Source organism: Anolis sagrei, chromosome 5, assembly GCF_037176765.1.
Source record: "Anolis sagrei isolate rAnoSag1 chromosome 5, rAnoSag1.mat, whole genome shotgun sequence".
NCBI lineage: Eukaryota > Metazoa > Chordata > Lepidosauria > Squamata > Dactyloidae > Anolis > Anolis sagrei.
In genome coordinates, this window is record NC_090025.1 from 144,044,741 (window position 1) to 144,057,155 (window position 12,415).

At 40.5% G+C, this 12,415-nt stretch overlaps 1 protein-coding gene across 1 annotated transcript in view; it reads right to left on the reverse strand.

The window, feature by feature from the left end:
* TSPAN8 (tetraspanin 8) overlaps positions 1-12,415 on the reverse strand; it is an 89,947-nt gene that overhangs the window by 35,452 nt on the left and 42,080 nt on the right. The gene's annotated exons all lie outside the window — the stretch shown is intronic.

A 12,415-nucleotide genomic window follows, 5' to 3' on the forward strand; every position in this document is an offset into this window, starting at 1 on the left:
CCTTTACAAATACACTTCCTCCACTTCCTACCTCACCCAGGGCTTTAATGTTTTTAACATTTTATCCTACACATTTGGCCCACCCTCTCTGATTGATTTTATTATGTTATTTGGTATTTTTTAATTTCATTTTGTTGCATTGTGTATTTTGTTGTGTTTAATTTTCTATTGTTTTGTATATTATTCTGTTGTATTATTTCTGGGCTCAGCCTCATGTCAGCCACCCCTAGTCCCCATTGGGGAGATGGTGGCGAGGTATAAATAAAGATTATTATTATCATCATCATCATTAGATGTACAGCAAACAAACATTGACTTTTCCCTTGTCCTATAGTAACCTTTTCATATTTTTTTCCCCTTGAATGTTGCCACACTGCACCCTGGATCTCAAAAAGTCCTCATGATGATAATAATCCCCTCACAATGCTCCAGAAAATCCCGGAAGACCCTTAAAGGGTTCTCATGTAGCACCACAAATGTTTCCTATACTTTACCTGATTTTATCCTGAGAATATTTCCTCATCCAGAACGTGTATCTAATCCCCTTTGTGGAATCCCCATTGTATGTAACGACACCCTAAACATCTTTTGTTAACTGGCACCCATTGTGTTCACTGGAGCTGGGATATCAACCCATTTTAGCTCATTATCTCTTACCCCACTGCATTTCTTTTCTCGTGAATCCCTCCCCTGGATGGATAAAAAATGGACACAGACCTTCAAAATAATCCAGTGACAGTTTATTAAATTTCCCATCATGGCTGGGATCAACCAGCAATTATTTGGTCAGAGTGCCGGACCAATCAGGGAGTGAATCCTGGACCAATCAGGAGCCAGTGCATCAGTCTTGAATAGCTGTCAAAATACTGTTCACAATTCAATATGTCAGTTCTTTGGGGCCGACATTCTCTTTGGTCTTTGATTTTGCCTTCAACCATCATTCTAATCTGGCCCTTTGGAAGCTTGGCACTCCAGGCCCCGAACTCATGGTTTTAGCAGAGCTGAAATCACATAGCAGTGCTTTTTGGGTGTTAAAAGTGTGCTCCTGAGAATCGGATTAATGAAAACTCAACAAAATTGGCAAAGTTTCATGCAGTTTATTGAAAGTTACAATTTTGCAAAATGGGTGCAACTAACAGCAAATAAACACATATGTTACTGGGTGCTTCTTCCCTTTGTGTCAGGTTCCATCCTCATGGTTCCTCCCCTAACCCCCTTATTGGTGGAAGGAACTAGAGAATGCAGCTTATCCTGGCTGCCTGTCCCTACCATGTACTGCTCCGCCAATGATTACAGCTCCCATTACCCACATTTTACCTCCCCCTTATTTATGAACCTCCTTATTTGGTCTCATACAACCTATTTTTTTTTTCTACAGACTTTCTGACATTCAGGAAGTTTCCAGCATGGAATGGTTTTTGATGCAATTTAACCACAAGCTTAATCATAAGACCAGATAAGCTGAATACGTCTCCCCCCCCCCCCCCCGAATGTCTGAACACTCAAGTTCACATTTGGTCTGCTCTCCACTTACTAGTTCTCTGCTTGCAGCAAACACTATTTCTTACTTCCCCATTTCCTGTCCTGTAAATTCCTGTAAATTAAAGCTTTGTATTATAATGTCAATGTCCATCTAATCTATCTGAAACAGTAACAGTATATTTATATCTCACATTGGTCAGGCTATGATGCAGATATGTGTCCCTTCCTACCAACATAAGAGCAATTTTCTAGCTTGGGTGACAGGATATTGTTCTATGATATGAGTCCCCGGACAGACCTATATACTGAGAAGGACTTCTTCAGGTATCAAGAACTGTATTCACACTGCAGAATTATAGCAGTTTCACATTAATTTCCATTGCTCCATCCTATGGAATCATGGGATTGGTAGTATTTTGTGGCACTAGAGTTCTCTGACAAAAGCTGCAACTAAACTATCATATTTTATACCACTTTAACTGCCATGATATGGAATCCTGGGAGCTGTGGTTTGGTGAAGAACCAGCAGTCATTGGCAGAGAAGGCAGAAGTCCTGGTAAAACAATGACTTTGATGATTCTATAGCCTTGAGTCATGGCAGATGAAGTGGTGTCAAACTGCATTAATTCTACAGCTTAGATACACCCAGAGAAAACTAAAAACCCCAAATTTTCACAGCAATAAACCATAGCAATTAATGTGGTGTCAAACTACTATAATTCTGCAGTGTGGATACAGCCCAGATCCCAAGCTGTAAAAGCATTAAATCAGGGGTCCCAAAACTAAGGTCTGCAGGCCAGATGCAGTCCTCCAAGGTCATTTACCTGACACCTGCCCTAAACTTTAGGCTTAGGATCTCCTTAAGTCTGGAATGGCAAAAACACAACAACAACCCTAATGAACTTGACTATCTCATCAGCCAAAAGCAAGGCCATGCTTCCTTTTGAAATACTGGTAAGTTTATGTTGGTTAAATTGTTCATCATTGTAAATATTATATTGTTCTTTCATATTTTTGCACCACAAATAAGATACAGGGAGTATTCATAGAAATGTGTTCATGTTTTTTCAAACTATATTCCACCCCCTAACACCCCCTACATGGGGCTGCCTTTGAAAACTTCTTGGAAGCTTCAATTAGTCCAACGGTTGGCAGCCAGGTTGTTAACCGGAGCAGTGTACAGGGAGCATACCACTCCTTTGTTGCGTCAGCTCCACTGGCTGCTGATCAGCTTCCGGGCACAATTCAAAGTGCTGGTTTTAACCTTTAAAGCCCTGAACGGTTCTGGCCCAGATTACCTGTCCAAACATGTCTCCTGCTATGAACCATCATGAAACTTAAGATCGTCAGGAGAGGCCCTGCTCTCGATCCCACCACTTTTGCAAACGTGGTTGGTGGGGACGAGAGACAGGGCCTTCTCAGCAGTGGCCCCCCATCTGTGGAACTCTCTCCCTAAGGACATCAGGTTGGCCACCTCCCTCCTGTCCTTTATAAGACAACTGAAGACTTGGCTTTGGGACCAGGCATTCGACTAGAGGTTAGCGACAACTTGGATAGGAAATTTTTGAACATTGCGACATTGGATTTACCTGACGGGGTCTTGGTTTTAGAGGCACATTAATTTATTGTTAATGAATGTGTTAATGTATTGTATAATGTTTTAAATTGAGTTTTATGGTCTTAATTGAAATTTTATTGTATATGTTGATAGCATCATTGATGCTTATATGAGGCTACACTGAGTCCCCTTTGTGGGGAGAAAGGGAGAAGGGCAGAGTAGAAATGAAATGAAATAAATAAATAAACAAATAATAACAGTCTGGGGAACCACCATGAACTGGCCCTCTACTTAAAAAGTTTGAGGACCCCTTGGGTCTGAAATTGGGAGTTTTCTTTTTTTTTTAAATTTTGGAGTGGTAGATCACCATAAACTGGACATAACATAAATTTTGGAGTGGTAGACTTACCACCTCATCGGATAACCAGTGGCAGAAGTAGGCAATGCTCTGCTTCACCACAAGGAGTGGGAAATCCAGTGTCCCACACCTCATATCACCCGGATTGCTTGCCTCACCTGGAGGGTAATCGCATGGGGAGAAGCGTGGAGTGTGCATGGTGTGCGCAGCTTCCCATATTGCTAAGGTGGTGGTAGCAGCATGTCAGTTCCACCCCTCTGCACCCATAGAGTTGACACAATGTTGTTTGATGGGAGCCGACCATCTTCGAGGGGGACTGAGGTTAAACTGGTGTTTGCCACAAAATCTAGTCCTGTATGATGAGGTTGTGGGTGTGATCTTTCAGGTTCCTTGGAAAGGCTGAGAGGGAAGAGATTGGAATCTCTTCCCTCTCAGCCTTTCCAAGGAACCTGAAAGATCAGATATGCCTCATTTGCCTTTTCAAATATTTATAACAAAGGCTGGAAAGACCCACTTCCTTTCCCTAGTAATTCTCATAGAACTTAGACACCTTCCAAAGTGTTTTGGAGGGGAACCCACACATCAACAGGCAGCATAGGATATCTAGTTTCTCAGCTAAATGATTAACCTGAGCCTGAATTGCCTATTGCATAAAGACAATGCAGCCTTTGTTATATGAGACAAAGGACACCACTCCCTGTGGTTGCAGCAGTTTTAGAATTTATTTCAATGTAAAACCTTACTGGATTTTTCCTCCAATATACAAGCTGAGTATCCCTTATCAAAAATGATTGGGACCAAGAGTGTTTGGGATTTTGGTTTTTTTCTGGTTCTGGAGCAGCTGTATTTTTATATATGTACATCATGTGATATCTTGGAAATGGGACACAAGTATAAACCCAGAAATGTATGCAACCCATGGTTCAGTGGTTCTCAACCTGGGGTCCCCAGATGTTTTTGGCCTTCAACTCCCAGAAATCCTGACAGCTGGTAAACTGGCTGGGATTTCTGGGAGTTGTAGGCCAAAAACATCTGGGGACCCAAGGTTGAGAACCACTGCCATGGTTTTTCACTTTGCCCACCCTTCTGCTGCAGTTGCTTCCATCTTATCCTTACCTCAACACCTGCAACAGAACTCAAGCCAGCATGTGAACAACAAAGAATTGTTCCTTCACTGTTTAGTGATTCCACAGCCCAATAACTATAAGTTGCCGATACATCACAAAGAGTGAGGCGGTACTCCTTGTTAAGGTGCCACTGCAATATGATGTCATTCTATCTTAGTTATTGGGGAAATGAATGATGTTCGGGTAATTAGCTGTTTGTAGCAAGTGACTTTCAACCACTAAAAGGAAGGCCTGTCTCCCATCATCAGTGTTTTATGTTCTATGCTTTCACTCTCTATAAGTCATACTTCTTTATTGTAGTCATAAACTATAGTGTGGGTGAAAGAGAGGAATGGCTGGGTTAATATTTATTTAACATTTATTCAGAGTTTTCATTTTGCCACTCCCATAATGGAGGAATTACTTTAGAGGGTTGCTATAGAAGTTAAGACAACATGATGTACTACTTTGAGTATCGAACTAGAAGTCTAGAAGACTAAGTTTTGAATCCTCACTCAGCCATGGAAATCCCCTGGCCTATATCTCAGTTTAGGAGGAAGTCTCTGAATCAAAAATCTTACCAAGAAGATCCTATGATAAGATCACCATAAACTGGACATAACATAACAGCAACATAAATTATTATCTTTGATGTCTTTAAATTGCATAGTGGAATAACTAATTACATACATCATTAGAGGATGATATTCTACTCTTGGGAAGGAAAATAAACTCGTATCTACTGTTATTGTTGGGGTTTTTTTTTTAAAAAAATCAATATACAGTATTTGGTCTGTGAGACTACCAAGGAAAGAAGTACAGTAGAATCTTGCTTATACGACATAAATGGGGTAGCAGAACATCAGATAAACAAAAATCTCAGATAATATGGAGTCCCCTACTGTTACCCATCCGACATGGCACTACACACCTAGAATACTAAGAGTTAAGGCAAAGCAAGGTATCATGGCCATAGCGGCACAGCACGAAGTGCCCAGATGCATGGAAATCACAGAGGGAGGGTGGAGGATTCTTCCGCTTCCAGTTCTGTCTCTTTTCCCACTTTCCTCCCTCCTACTCCTCCTCCTCCTTGTCTTGTTTTTTTCCACTTATTGGGAATGGAGAGAGAGTTGAGGAGTGCTCCTTTAATTGAAGGGGAAATGCTGGAGGAAAAGGGGAGTGTTGGATGAGAGCATTGGATAATACAAAATGTCGGATAAGCAAAGGTCGGATAAGCTAGACTCTACTGTATGTATATCTTATTTATCATCGGGAACCCCATGTGTGATATTTTGTTTCTAAGATGTTTTGGAAAAGTACATACAAACATGTGTTAATTAACTGGAAAATATGCAAAAAGACATACATCAAAAAGCATGGAGCAAAAATACAAAAATGTCTGTGTGGAGTGAGAAAAAAAAAGTCTTCAGCGCTGTAGGCTACATATTAGAGGAACGAACTAGAAAAACCACTCTGAGTATTTATTTCCTAAGAAAATGCTATGAAATTCCTGGAGTTGCCAAAAGTTGACAAGTAACTTGAAGGCACATATACACACAAGCCAGTACAGGACCTGGAGAGATAAATAATGTTAGTCAGATTGTGAGACACAACAAAAACAAAATTTGATTGATTTTCCTGTCTCTGCTGTTCTGCTAGTGATAAAGATTTGATCCTGCCTTATTTAGGAACCCAAACTCAAGACTTGCTCTAAAATGAAGAAGAAATGAAAAAGAGACAAAAAATGGAGTTGTTAGTCCATCTCTCTCACATACTTAGAAATTCTATCACAATGTAATGCACTAATTTTCAAAGAATGTAGAAAAATCATTTTTTGGACTATGATCCCCAACCATTTTATTCATTCTTATAGTCTAAAAACACAATTATTCAAAACTTTTCATATTCAGCTCCACTAATGAAGAATTCACAGTCATGTTGTTGTGGATAATAGGCATGTGCGATCCATTAAAATATGGATCCAAAAATAGGGGGTACTGGCACTTCATTTCTAAAACCTTTCCAAATTTGGGTGGTGAAAATTTCAGAATTTAACAAAACTTACTAATCTTTGTAAGTACTTTGTGTATGGCGGACATGATTGCACAATAGAAAAAACATCACTGTCAGTGGGGAAACTTCAGGGGCTTCTCTTTCCCTCATTTTGTGAGCTTTCCTGATTAAACTTGCTGCAGTTGTAGAACATATTTGCCACTGTTAGATTATCAAATTTCAGAATGTTTGACTTATCCTCAGATTTTTGGCAAATTTTCAAAGTTTTTATAAAAGATTTTTTTAATAATATAGAAAATTTGTTCCATGTTTGAAAGTGTTATTTCCTGTTTCATTGTGTGATTTTTACTTTGAAAGTAGTTGTTCTGAAAGGGTATTTGAGTGAAATTTGCAAATGCTAAGCAAGGGGCTTTGAATGAAATTAACAGCAAAAGAGAAATATACCCTTTCTCTGTAGAAAAGGAGCAACACGAAAGAAAATGTTTTTAAGAAACAAGATGCGACATGTAGAGGTCATACAAAATTCAAGTCTACATAGGAAGTAGTTGTGTTGTGGTTAAGTTCAAAAGTTGTGGTTAAGCGCAGAGTCTGCAGGTCCAAGAAGGTACTTTCCATCAAAAGGTCAAGGGAGAGGGGCTGGAAAGAGAGTACTTTCCATGACCTATTACTTGAGTATAAAAGTCAGCAGAAATAGAAGAGGAGGGCGGCAGTCTTTGAAAGCACAAACAGAAGTGCTTCTGTCCGTCTCATGCTGATCAGCTTGAGTAAATGGTGTCTTACATGAACCAGTTGGACTCTGTGGGTTTCTTTGAAAGGGACCCTGCACCCTAAACCCATGATCCCTTACAGTTCTACTTCAGAATCTTTGTTTTTGTGGGGGAAACTGTTAAATTGGTGGAGACTCAACAAAGCAAAATGTGCTGCTGCCTGCTATGTATAGGACAATGTCTCTTGTGCAAAGACAAAGTTTGGGCAGTTTAATAAACTTTTGCCATGTTTTTATGACAGAACCAATTAGGAAATGACATTTATAACCCAGGAACATAAATCATAGTACAGGCACCATCAAGGGACTTCTAGACTGACCCCCTTCTTCTGGGTAGAAAGGTACCATCCAAATTTAGCCCTCTTTGTAGATTCAATTGTTTTATCATTAGACTGACTCTAAATGGTTGCCTGGCTGCCTCCCACAGTGTCTTCCTTATGGCGAAGGTCCAAAGTAAAAATAATAGTTTTAAAGCACTTTATGTTCTCTTGGCTTTGCCAAAGTTGCTTATTGCTTGCTTCCTTTAGTCCTCTTTACGGATTCAATAATTCTAATTAGTGTATTGTCGAAGGCTTTCATGGCTGGAATCACTGGGTTGTTGTAGGTTTTTCCGGGCTATATGGCCATGTTCTAGGGGCATTTTCTCCTGATGTTTCACCTGCATCTATGGCAAGCATCCTCAGAAAACCTACAACCTACAAAAAACCTACAACAACCCAATTCTATTTAGACTAACTCTAAATGCTGACTTCTGAGGCCAGCCCTCACTTGGATCCTTCAGCCTCATTTGGATCCTAAGCAGCTTTGCATTCTGGGAAACGTAGTTTACGACAGGGACTTTTGCATTCTCTACCATTGGGAGCCTGGCCTTCCCAAACTACAGTTAAGATGGCTGTGATTAGTCATGCCCACAACTCTTTCCTTATGGCAGCACCGGAGAAGATTGGGCCAAAGGAATGCTTTTAAAAGGACTTTATGTTCTCTTGGCTTTACCAAAGTTGCTTAATGTTTATAATGAAAATCAAGCTGAGTTTGAGAGTCATCCGAACATTACAGAACATTTACAAAACAATGGGTAAGTGATTCAAATTCTAAATCCCCTCCACACACACACACACACACACTCCTTTCCCCGCATGCCTGGGAAATCCTTTCAAATGCACAAAATTAACAAATTTGATCCAACTTCCAATTTTAATCTAAAATTATGCACCAGCCTTGTGTATAACAAGAAATGTGGATTAAGAGGATCCATGCCCAGCGAGCACAAGCTAAACTGAATGAGCCAAGAAAAAGAAAAAAACACCAAGTTGAAGACAAGCCACAGAGGTTTATTCAATCTGGCCAAAGGGGATGCAAGTACAAGCGAGTGCTTCAAAATGTGCAAACACAAATCATTACTTAGGCAATCCCTCACTGTCTAAGTAAGATTGTCCTCCAAGTGCGGTGTCCTGGCAGTGGGTACATGGGTGACTGTGGAGCCCGATTCTTGATCTGCATGTTCTCCCAGAGTGAGGACATCACTTTCCAGGTAAAAGATGGTCCTGGTTGGGGTTGACATGCCTTCCTCTTGGCACATTTCTCCCTTTTGCCCTCAATTCGTGCCTCTTCAAATTCCACAGCACTGCTGGTCACAGCTGACCTCCAGCTAGAGTGCTCAAGGGCCAGGGCTTCCCAGTTCTCTGTGTCTTTGCCACAGTTTTAAAGGTTGGCTTTAAGTCAATCTTTAAATATCTTTTCCTGTCCACCAACATACTGGTTTCCATTTTTGAGTTTGGAGTAGAGTAACTGCTTTGGGAGACTATGATCAGACAACGTGGCCAGTCTACCAGAGTTGATGGTGTAGGAACATCACTTCAATGCTAGTGGTCTTTGCTTCTTCCGGCAAACACAATACAGAGAAAAGCAAGACTTCTTATACAGTTTTACAACTATTCAAACCTCCCACTTCCCTCCCTGATAGGCTGAGAGAGGGACTGGTCTAGATCAACATCCCCATTGGCTGGGGGCACTACTGACATTGCCGGATTCCTTTTTGTGGAGAAATATCAGTCACAGATTTGCCAGCCAGCTAAGGGCTGATTGTGGAGACAATACTAGTGAAATGATAATGAGCCTTTGATTGGCTGAACTGTCCAATAATAATAATAATAATAATCATCATCATCATCATCATCTTTGGGTTACCAAAGGTGTGAAGCTCTGGAGACAAAAGGTGTTGATCTTGGAGATCAAGGGTTGGGTTTTAAATAAAAAGGTTTAACAAATGTACATGCTCTGAGCCTCTGCTTCCATGGTGAGCAATCTCTCAGCCCAAGTGGACCATTTAGCTAAATAAATATCTGCTGGCTTATCTGATCTGACGCAGGAAACTGTCTCTCGCTGCACAAAAATACACAATGGATTATGATGATTGCTTTAGCTGAGAACAGCCAGAGGGGTTTGCCCAACCTTTCCTGCTCATAAAATGCCTCAGTGGGGTTACAAAAAGGTGATTGCCTCTGGGCTACATTTTACAGGGAAACTTATACTTTTTATATAAAAATGGATACAATATATATAAAGATACAAGTTAAGCAGAAAGTTAGAATAAAAAGATAATTTTTTATTAATGGCTTGAAATGATAAAGTCTTTGTGGGGAAGAAGCTGCCGCCAGTCCGCTCCCAACCTCTGATGTTTCAAAATAGCAAAAGTTTGAAAATGTCTTGGATAATAATAGTAATAATAATAATAATAATAATTGAAAAGTCGACAACAGATCCCAAATGTAGACTCTGCAAGGAAGCAGATGAAACAATAGATCATAACTTCAGCTGCTGCAAGAAAATCGCACAGACAGACTATAAGCAGAGGCATAACACCGTTGCTTAGATGATTCATTGGAACTTGTGTCACAGATATCATCTGCCTGTGACAAAGAACTGGTGGGATCACAAGCCTGAAAAAGTTACAGAAAATGAACACTTCAAACTACTCTGGGACTTCCAAATTCAGACTGACCGAGTTTTGGAGCACATACTCCTGACCTCACAATTGTGGATCGTCGGTGTTGCAATCCTAAGCAACAGCAGGACTGAAGAGAAACAACTGGAAAAGCTGGCACAATATGAGGATTTAAAGATCAAACTACAAAGACTGGCACAAACCAGTAAAGGTGGCCCCAGTGGTGATCAGTACTCTGGGTGCAGTGCCTAAAGACCTTGGCCTGCAATTAAACACAATCAACGCTGACAAGATTACCATCTGCCAGCTGCAAAAGGCAACTCTACTGGGATCTGCATGCATTATTTGCTGATACATCACACAGTCCTAGACATTTGGGAAGCGCCTGACGTGTGATCCAATACAACAGCCAACAGCCAGCAGTGATCTTGTTTGCTGTGGACTCATCTTGTTGTGTCTCAAATAATAATAATAATAATAATAATAATAATAATAATAATAATAGATTATGCCCTTGACAAACTACTACAGATTTGGGGTGGGGTGGGGTGGGGTTATCATGGTTTGATAACAACGTTGTGAGATCATTGTTAGCTATTATAATGAAAGTTTATTCTTTGCTATGTTGTTGTTCATGATGTTGATGTATGCAATGAGATTTTCTTGGCAAGATTTGTTCACAGGGAGCTTGCCTTTGGCTTCTTCTAAGGCTGTGAGAATGTGACTTGCCCAAGGTGACTGAGTGGGGCTTTGAATCCTGCTTGCCAGAGTCATAATCCAACACTCAAACTGCTACACCACTCTGACTCTCTAGTCTTTGCTATGATCACCTAAAGATTACATGACATCATTTACCCATGTTCCCACCATTTTTTGTCACAGCCTGCACACCCACGCACACATACTTCATCCCACACACAGTCACTGCATATTATTTTCCACCACACCTCATTTCTATGAGTCATGACTGTGTGTTCTTCAATACTTGGTACAGGACTGATAAGAAAACATGTTAATAATAATCTCTCTGGAAATGTAGCTGTATTGCCAGGAAAACCCTTGCCTTGTTATTGGCTTTTAGCCATCAAAGGGCACCAGTCCCAAGAGAGTGGAGTGGTGTGAAGGAGGGGTCTCTGCCAGTCCCTCTATTCTGCTCCTGCTTCCACTGGAATAGCAATCTAAGGAAGCAGACTGATGAAAGGGAAGGTGGAAAAGAGGTAATTTTTCAGTGTGTGCTTGAGCAAAGGAACAAAGGGCTCTGGGGATTGCTGCAATTTACACTTTATAGCAGAGTCTTTTGTGGATTATATAGCCCATTTGTTCAGAAGTGGAGTGTGTTGTCTAAAATGTTTGATATAAATACAATAAGACATCTACCTTCACTGTAGTTAGAGCCATAGGGCTTCCGTGAAAGTGTAAAAACTGTGAATAAAGAAATTGCTGTTTTACCTCTCTCAGAATTTCTAGGTTTTCCAGCATTACTCTACTGTTGACTTCTGCTGGAAGCTGACCACACAATTGCACTGGAGGACTTAGGGATTCATAGAGAAGTAGTTTTGGAGAAATCTCTAGATCCTTCAGCATGACTAGAGGAGGCTGACTACAGATTATCCCTGGAGAACCTAAAGATTCCAAGAGAGAATGTTTTAAACAAATGAGTGAATAATCGAATCCACAAAAGTCAAAATTGCAAATGTGGAGGGAGGAGTGTACATATGGTATGACTGCCGCTGTTAGGAGGAGGATTAGATGAGAGATTACTACGGGCCCCTGGTTGAGAACTTTTCGTATTTGGACTCTCCTAGTCCATGCCAGCCCAATGACCATCATTTGACTACACAACCAACCCACACTGTTTTGTGAACTCTAGTTGGCTGTTGTAACTTAATGTGAATGTTTGTTTAGATTTTATGTTATTATGAAATTTTGTTCGACTACATGTAGTTTAATTTATTGATGTTAGGTTTAATTTACTGATTGTTGTTGTTTGTTCATTCAGTCATTTCTGACTCTTCATGACCTCATGGACCAGCCCACGCAAGAGCTCCCTGTCGGCTGTCACCATCCCCAACTCCTTCAAGTTCAAGCCAGTCACTTCAAGGATAACATCCATCCATCTTGCCCTGATGTTAGGCTTTAATTTGATGTTAGGTTTTAATTTTTTTTCATATGCAGGGTTTCTCTGAGA